General features: G+C 44.7%; 1 pseudogene across 1 annotated transcript; it reads right to left on the minus strand.

Moving 5' to 3' along the window:
• Positions 1-210: 210 nt before the first annotated feature.
• On the minus strand, positions 211-2,470 carry LOC147419763 (11S globulin seed storage protein Ana o 2.0101-like; annotated as a pseudogene). The gene is made up of 5 exons (XR_015187159.1): positions 2,075-2,470; positions 1,790-1,986; positions 1,237-1,629; positions 898-1,115; positions 211-771 (listed from the first exon to the last, which is right to left on the minus strand). The product of XR_015187159.1 is annotated as an 11S globulin seed storage protein Ana o 2.0101-like (transcript).
• Positions 2,471-7,068: the final 4,598 nt, after the last annotated feature.

Below are 7,068 nucleotides of genomic sequence, written 5' to 3' on the forward strand. Positions count from 1 at the left end.
AAGACAATAGTCAAAGGCCCAATGGCTCCTACTGGTAGTAGCCTTGGGGGTGAGATGAGAGACAAGAGGTCAACCAATTGACAACCAATTAGAAAAAATTACTCCTTAAAAAAGTAAAGTCTGGTCAGTAGCACAAAAAACATATATTGGAAGTGAAACCCTGTGCATCAAACATTTATGGTACAAAAAACACTAAATTGAGACGCAGGCTTGCAAAACTGTCAATGAATTCTCTTATTTTATGTATTTGCTTTGCTGCGCCGCGAGCATGAAATACAAGCAAAAAGTGGCCGGAAGGCCGGAAGGTAAGCTCCTGTTGCAGCTCTTATTTATCGACATCGACACACATGACACCCGACTACTGCTGTCTACATTCTTCATAGCACCTCAAGAGAAGCCAGGGCCCAAGCTGGCAGCTCACGTTGATGCTTCCTTCTCTCTTCCTCCTCGCGCCTCCGCCTCTGCTCCTCCTCCTCCCTCCTGCGCTCTTCTTCACGCCTGCGCCTCTCCTCTTCCTCCTCCGGCCGTCTCCTCCGCTCTTCATCTTCACGTCGTTTCTGCTGCTCTTCGCTCTCCTTTTTGCTTACGCTTTTGTATCTCCCATTGCCCCGGCCACCCCGTCCACCTCTTTTGGAGGGGGGGAAGAAGACCTCCTCATCCCTGCCAAGTTCTCTGAGCTGCTCTTCATCCACATTGAAGGCGGCAGCGGTGACTTGCTTGGGGATACCACGATAGACTGAGTTCTTGCCTGCCAGGAAGGTGGTGCGAGGGCTGCAAAAACATTCAGGATATCAAGCTGGATGCACTAAGTAAATGCATGCATTATCATTGAACACTGTGCAACAACATGATGGCCACGACTACATGGACATGATGTCAGCAATGTTCAAAACAAACCTTGATGATGTAACTAGCTCGATCCATTCCAGTCCTTGGTCCCCTGCAATTTTCACTGAAGGGAAGAACTGAGGAATAACTAGCACAGTGCCCTCGCGCACTTCTTGATCGAACACATTCTCCCCGTCTCCGCTCGCCACTTGCACTCGCCCGTTCCCTCGAATGAAGTAGAAAATTTGGTGCCCATTGCGCACGAACGAAGGCGCCATCATTGCATTCTGATGGAAGCCAGAATTCAACATTAGACTGTCAATTCTTTATTAATCACCGTCTTAATCCTTTTTAAGTATCTAATCGCTTTGTAATTAAAACAAAACTTAAAAGCTATTTAATAATTACCTTCTCCAAGGAAACCTTGACCGCGCTAAATCCAATCTGATGCAAAGCAGGCAGCTTATGGCAATTGACCCTATTGAGAGCTCCACCATTTTTTACGTAGAAGTCCGGAAATTCATCCCTTATGCTGTACTTAAGCTCCTCGAAGTGGAAAGGGCCTGAAGTTTCCTTCAAGGTGTTTCTCTCGTCCTCTTCCTCTCTCCGGCTGCGCCTCTCAGGTATCTGTGGGAAGTGGATCTTTTGCTTCGCTTTCACAATGCCTGCTTCATTTTGGCGCTCAAGGAGAGACTGGATCGTTTGCTCGTCGACGCCCCATGCGGTGGCGAGAGTGTCTTTGCTGAATCCATGAAGCACAGATCCAAACCTGGCCTGCTTGCTACCAGCAAGTCCAAATTGCTGCATACAAAAGTCCACTCTTATCATTTAACAGCACTTTTTCATTGATTCCACTTTTACCAGCAGTAAATAACTAATCATGTTATAATTCATTCACAATATCCAGATCTCATATAGCACTGGCTAATGCCTAAGTGCTCGCACGGGGCTTGCTAATTACATGAAAGCGCCCTGGATTGGCTCCGTAGCTGGTATCGCCTGCGCATAGAACGCGGTGACGCTCATTGCCATCATTATACCACCAGTAAACGGTTCCCTTGGGCAGGGCAACGACATCCCCCCGCTGCACTTTCCGAATGTAAGTTCGCCGATACTCGCTCTCAGCACCAGGGATGACAGCGCCCATTTTACCGGACCCTGCACCGCAAATTACAATTACCATTCCGCAAGAGCTAAGCAAGAGAGACCATTAATCACAAACTACAAAGGTAATATAAAAAAGGACCTTGCAAAACATAAGCAATCTTGTCTGCATCCGAATACTGCGGCACCAGCAACCCATTCTCTTCCAGCTCAAGCTCCGCTATGCCCACATGCGCATTGCGAATGGCATCGATCTCTTCACTCCAAACACGAAGACGTCCCCCCTCTGACTGAAGCTGTTCGCGAGGCCGCCGAGCTCGATTTGAGGATAGCCACGCTCTTCTTTCTCCTCGCGGCCACGATGACGACGTCTTCCCCTTTCCTCTTCCTCGCGCTCACGAGGCTCCATCTCCCTGCCACCACGACTAACCTCGCAAGAGGCAAAGGAGGTGGTCAAGAGACCAAGGAGCAGAAGAAGACTAAGCACTAGATTCCCTGCGCGCGCCATAGCTACAACTGATCTAGTGGGCACAGCTTCACTCTGCTAGCTATACGCATGAAAGCAGGAGTGCAGTGGTCGCCTTTTATAGTAGCACGCAGCTGGAAGATGAGTTTGGAAACAGCATGCCGTGCGCAGTGTCGATACGCGGCCTCTGCTCTCAATTTGGAAAAGTCCGCTCTTCATGACATGCAACTCTCTTTTTTAAAACTCAAATTTTCCTTGGGTGAGGGGCTGTCGAGGGTCACGGGTTGGGGGGCTTGGAAGGTTGCATGCGAAGGAGGGCGGGAGTCTGTGGGAGGGGAAGGGTTTGGTTAATGGAGTTCTATTGCGTGCTAGCTCACGAACCGCGCCCAAATATCGTTGACTTTTGGTCCAAAGAGGATGGTGTCCATTGTGAAGAATCTTGTATAAAACACGGCACCACCGTCACTTGGATTCTTCACAATGGACAGTTAATCCAAGTGACGGCGTCGTTAACGATCTGCCTTGGCTATTGATGATTAAGTTGTACTCAAAGCTTTACTGAAGGTTTATTGATGATTCCACCCTCTTTGTCCATTCTGGTTAATTTGCATGCCGTCATTTGGATTAACTAAAAACTAACGATTCTAAGCTTCTTACAAAGATTAAGCGGGCTGTTAAAGGCACCATGACTTAACAATAAGGTTAACAAATTTTAAGTTGATGGTGATGATGATTGAGATTGAGTTAACTGAGAAAAAGAGCATTGACGATGATAACGAGCGCGATTGCTCCCTCTGTTCTCCTTTGCTGCCGTTCACTGTGCCTTAATTAATTGCCAAAAAACTCTCCTCTTGCTACCTTCTTTATGTCCTTCCAATGTTGAGAGACAATAAAAACGAGGTTATGCCCTTCTTTTAGCTTCTCTCTTCTTTTAATATGCTCCCTAAATGATGTTAATGCCCTTAAGAACCTCCTGAATGCTCCCTTCAGATCCTCTTTCCCTGCTTACTCTCCTCGAAGCTGAATGTGAGGGAGATCTGGGAGCTTGAGGGTGTGCAAGAGAGACAAGTAAAAAACTTAGTATATCCAACTTCTATGGATCTTGAGCTCCCTAAAAGAGTATATTAGAGCTTAAAGGTTATAATTATGAGGGCAAAAAGCTAAGGGAGATCGGCTATGACGGTGAGAGGAAGATAGGAGAGCATAGGGTTGTGTGAGATTTGGGGAAGAGAGATTTTCTAGCTTGAGAGGGCAACAAAGCGAACTATGGTGGGTTCGGCCTACGGGAGAGCACACGGGAGAGAGATAGAGAGCTTATGTGAGAGAGTTCTTAAATGATGAGCTTATCTTCTTTTTATAGCCTCCCCATTTGCATGCTAATTGGCAATTCTAGTTATAGCCAAAATCCCCCCCCGTTACCACTAGCACTAGCACTAGTGGTTAGCACGGCCAGCGTCTCTTGATGACGTGGCAGCTCGGATGTCGACTCTCCCCATGATTGATGTCGATGATGCTAAAATGGTGCGCCATAGCCTGCTAGTCATAATTCACTTCATGCTTGCACTCGTCCGAGCCTCATGCAGGCCGTTGCGAGCTTAAATGCTCCCTGGCTACTCTGCCTCACGCCATGCCCCATCTTTTCTTCTCTTTGTTCATGTTAAAGCTTTAACACCCCCATTGGGTAGCCATTTTGTGGCGACATTGGGTAGCCTTTGCCCTCCACATTTTGTTTACATGCCGACCATGGCATTGCCTAGCACAACGTGGTTCTCCAATATGTCGACCAATGCTTTGCCTAGCACAACATTCAAGACACAAAGCTCATCAAGCAACTCTCGCTATTTTCAATCTTCAACATCTTATTGATTTGGACTCCGTTTGACATGTCGTCAATCCCTATAGCCTTCCTGTACCACATAGAATGCCCACAAATCCTGGCAAGGCTCAAACCACCGATAAAATCAAGCTAAAAATGATCCCAAATCTAGTAAATTATTCTTGACTAAAAAAATAAGCTTTCTTGCTACATACAAATTGTTTAGGCCAATTATTGGTCTTTTGTTTGTGCTTTTTCTCAAATTTTGACCAAAGTTTACCAAAGTTTCACAGCTCATATTCTTCACAATGAACACCACCCTCTAATTTGTCCATTCTGGTTAATTTGCATGCTGTCATTTGGATTAACTAAAAACTAACGATTTTAAGCTCCTTACAAAGATTAAGCGGGCTGTTAACGGCACCATGACTTAACAATAAGATTAACAAATTTTAAGTTGATGGTGATGATGATTGAGATTGAGTTAACTGAGAAAAAGAGCGTTGACGATGATAACGAGAGCGATTGCTCCCTCTGTTCTCCTTTGCTGCCGTTCACTGTGCCTTAATTGCCAAAAAACTCTCCTCTTGCTACCTTCTTTATGTCCTTCCAATGTTGAGAGACAATAAAAACGAGGTTATGCCCTTCTTTTAGCTTCTCTCTTCTTTTAATATGCTCCCTAAATGATGTTAATGCCCTTAAGAACCTCCTGAATGCTCCCTTCAGATCCTCTTTCCCTGCTTACTCTCCTCGAAGCTGAATGTGAGGGAGATCTGGGAGCTTGAGGGTGTGCGAGAGAGACAAGTAAAAAACTTAGTATATCCAACTTCTATGGACCTTGAGCTCCCTAAAAGAGTATATTAGAGCTTAAAGGTTATAATTATGAGGGCAAAAAGCTAAGGGAGATCGGCTATGATGGTGAGAGGAAGATAGGAGAGCATAGGGTTGTGTGAGATTTGGGGAAGAGAGATTTTCTAGCTTGAGAGGGCAACAAACCGAACTATGGTGGGTTCGGCCTACGGGAGAGCACACGGGAGAGAGATAGAGAGCTTATGTGAGAGAGTTCTTAAATGATGAGCTTATCTTCTTTTTATAGCCTCCCCATTTGCATGCTAATTGGCAATTCTAGTTATAGCCAAAATCCCCCCCCGTTACCACTAGCACTAGCACTAGTGGTTAGCACGGCCAGCGTCTCTTGATGACGTGGCAGCTCGGATGTCGACTCTCCCCATGATTGATGTCGATGATGCTAAAATGGTGCGCCATAGCCTGCTAGTCATAATTCACTTCATGCTTGCGCTCGTCCGAGCCTCGTGCAGGCCGTTGCGAGCTTAAATGCTCCCTCGCTACTCTGCCTCACGCCATGCCCCATCTTTTCTTCTCTTTGTTCATGTTAAAGCTTTAACACCCCCATTGGGTAGCCATTTTGTGGCGACATTGGGTAGCCTTTGCCCTCCACATTTTGTTTACATGCGGACCATGGTATTGCCTAGCACAACGTGGTTCTCCAATATGTCGACCAATGCTTTGCCTAGCACAACATTCAAGACACAAAGCTCATCAAGCAACTCTCGCTATTTTCAATCTTCAACATCTTATTGATTTGGACTCCGTTTGACATGTCATCAATCCCTATAGCCTTCCTGTACCACATAGAATGCCCACAAATCCTGGCAAGGCTCAAACCACCGATAAAATCAAGCCAAAAATGATCCCAAATCTAGTAATTTATTCTTGACTAAAAAAATAAGCTTTCTTGCTACATACAAATTGTTTAGGCCAATTATTGGTCTTTTGTTTGTGCTTTTTCTCAAATTTTGACCAAAGTTTACCATATAATTAGGAACAGAATACGAAAGGACTTCATGTATGGAGTATATACCAGAATATGGGGTTACTTTTCGCCCTAGCATGACTTGATCCCCCTTTACATACTTATGGGCATTACTTAGCATTTATTGGGGATCCATATCCAAGGTTGATTTATTTGTGCATGACATAACTCTTTGGCTACACAAACTTGCTTTGTTGACTTGGTTGATTGTTGATTTGCTAAGTGCATGCTGCTTGGTTCGTTGGTTTAGCCTCTTAGAGATTTTCAACATGCTGCACTTAGAAATCCAAAGAAGCTCCTATGTTTTTTGTGCTTAAACCCTAGGGGCTTCACCATGAGAAACGTATCGTACGACGTAAGTGCAAGGGAAGGGGGTTGTTTGGGAGTTTAAATAAGCATATAAGTTATGGGTAACCCCTAATAATTTCTCCTTCGATACTAAAACGTAAGGGAGGGGGGTGGTAATTCTTCAAGGGGGAAATAAGGGGTGTTTGGGGGTAGTGGAAGACATTGATAACATAAATATAGAAATACAAATAAGGGTTTTTTAATAGTAAATAAGCTAGCTATTGTTGACATTGAACTACATGTGGTTACCCAATTACATGCCCCTATCAAGAGAATACAAGCCAATACGATCAAGATATTGACTTTAAAAATGTACCTTGTATGGCATCAAGTTTTGTTTTTTAAACTTGAAGGTGAGAAACTATACCAAATCTTATGGATAAGTTAGGGGCATAATAATTTTAGTTCCTACATGTCGTATAATTGTAGAAAGGGGGGTCATTTTTACTTCACATGAGTTGTAAATAGCGGGTTTCGAAGACTCTCCGCTCACAGGTGGCATGTCATTTTCTATAGAGAGTGAATCACTTAAAGTAACTATTTTGGACCCATACATTTGTGATACATGAATGAGTGATCTGTATGGGTGTGTGAGACGGTGTGAGCGGGATGAAAACACACACAGCGCCTCTATAACGACCCGTCACACACTCTTGGGAAGATACACACACA

This window comes from Adiantum capillus-veneris, chromosome 29 (assembly GCF_014529385.1).
Source record: "Adiantum capillus-veneris isolate H3 chromosome 29, ASM1452938v2, whole genome shotgun sequence".
Taxonomy (NCBI): domain Eukaryota; kingdom Viridiplantae; phylum Streptophyta; class Polypodiopsida; order Polypodiales; family Pteridaceae; genus Adiantum; species Adiantum capillus-veneris.